Genomic DNA, 1,838 nt, shown 5'->3' with positions numbered 1-1,838 from the left:
AAGGGGGTTTTGAAATGTCTAGAAAAAGAAAAGTTTCTGAAAGTTTTGTTGGTTCTCAAACTGAAATTGATGTGGGAGATACAGAATTGGAATGTTCAGGAAAAGTTTTAGAATCAGAAAACAATATGGATGATGAAAGTTGGACTGAAGATAGTTTGGCCAGTTTCTTTTCACCTGGAAAGGTTATGGTGTGCAAAATGTTTTTGAGAGTTACAAAGAATATGAAAAATGTGAGAGTTGAAGATTTCTTTCCAGACAAGAAACTTTTTCTTATGCATGTGAGATCACAGTTGAACAGTAAGAGAAAAGGAGGGTATGATGAAAAAGAAGTTTACCGGTTAAAAAAATTGATCGGGAAACTTAAGCAAGAATTCAACAAAGATGATGAGTTTGAAGTTTATATGTTTATATTTTATTTTATTTTTAGTCCTTCCATCTTTGGTAATGAGTGACTTCAGAGTTTCTACATTGAATCTGAATGGAGCCAGAGATGTGAGGAAAAGAGTGAGTGTGTTTGAATTAATGAATTTAAAATGTATAAATGTGTTAATGGTACAAGAAACACACAGCGATTGTTTAAATGAAATGGATTGGAGGAGAGAATAGGGAGGAGAAATTATTTTAAGTCATTTAAACCAGGCCAGTGGAGGAGTTGCAATTTTGTTCTCAAAAAAATTTCTACCAGTGTCTTATGAGTTTGAGGATGTAATCAAGGGTAGATTGGTGGTGAAAGCAAAATATGAATGTTTTAATATTGTGTTTGTAAATGTGTATGCTCCAAATACAAGACGAGAGGGTTTTTTTTCTACATAAACTTGAAGATGTTTTATGTAAATGTGACATGGATGATTTTCTTTTTTTGGGTGGAGATTTTAACTGTACAGAAAACGATCAATTGGATAGGAATCATTTTGAACCTCATCCAGCTTCGACAACTCTCTTAAAACATTTGATTGATGTGTTTTCTTTGGTTGATGTTTGGAGAGAAATGCATACTCAAAAAATACAGTACACATGGACTAGAAATACAGATAATTTCTTTTCTGCAGCGAGGTTGGATAGAATGTATAGTTTTAGACATAATTTTGGAATTTTTAAAAATTGTAACATTCATCCTGTAAGTTTTTCAGATCATGCGTTGGTTTCTTGTAGTGTTTTTATTGCCAACATCAAACATAAGTCTGCTTATTGGCATTTCAATGCTGCTTTGTTACTGGACACTAATTTTAAGGAGGCTTTTATTTCTTTTTGGAGAGTGCACAAAACTAGAAAAGAGGATTTTACATCTTTAAGGCAGTGGTGGGATTGTGGGAAGGTTGAAATTAGGGAATTATGTCAACAGTACACTGTCAATGTTTCATCTAGTTTAACCAAGTCTATTAGAGATCTGGAGATTGAAATAGTGGAGTTGCAGGCTTCTGCACAATCCACAGGAGATCGAGGTTGTTTTGAGAACCTCAAGTCAAAAAAAGCTGCTTTGGCTGATTTGCTGGGTTCAAGGACACAGGGAGCGTTAGTTCGATGCCGTTTTCAGAAAGTTGCTTTAATGGATGCTCCAACCAAGTTTTTCTTCTCATTGGAAAAGAAGCAAGGACAGTGCAAGTTCATGCATGGTTTGAAATCAGCTGCGGATGTTCTCTTGACTGCAGACGGTGACATCAGGCGGAGAGCAGCTGATTTCTATGCAGATCTGTATAGCTCTGAATACATTGAGGATGAAGACAGTTTCAACTACTTTTGCAATGGTCTTCCAAGAGTTTCTTCAGATTTTGCCGAGGAGCTGGAGGACCCTATAACTCTTGAGGAGATTCATGTTGCACTGCAAAGTATGGAAGGAG

At 35.7% G+C, this 1,838-nt stretch overlaps 1 long non-coding RNA gene across 1 annotated transcript in view; it reads right to left on the bottom strand.

Annotated features, from left to right (window-relative positions):
• LOC107838348 (uncharacterized) overlaps nucleotides 1-92 on the bottom strand; it is an 18,153-nt gene extending 18,061 nt beyond the window's left edge. The window contains exon 1 of the long non-coding RNA XR_001664406.1: nucleotides 83-92. This is a non-coding gene — a long non-coding RNA (uncharacterized LOC107838348). The remainder of the gene's footprint in view (nucleotides 1-82) is intronic.
• Between the last annotated feature and the right edge of the window lie 1,746 nt (nucleotides 93-1,838).

This window comes from Poecilia formosa, unplaced genomic scaffold (assembly GCF_000485575.1).
Source record: "Poecilia formosa unplaced genomic scaffold, Poecilia_formosa-5.1.2 Scaffold243, whole genome shotgun sequence".
Classification (NCBI taxonomy): domain Eukaryota; kingdom Metazoa; phylum Chordata; class Actinopteri; order Cyprinodontiformes; family Poeciliidae; genus Poecilia; species Poecilia formosa.
Note: the sequence above shows the minus strand (reverse complement) of the source record. Positions and strands in the feature narration are given on the sequence as shown.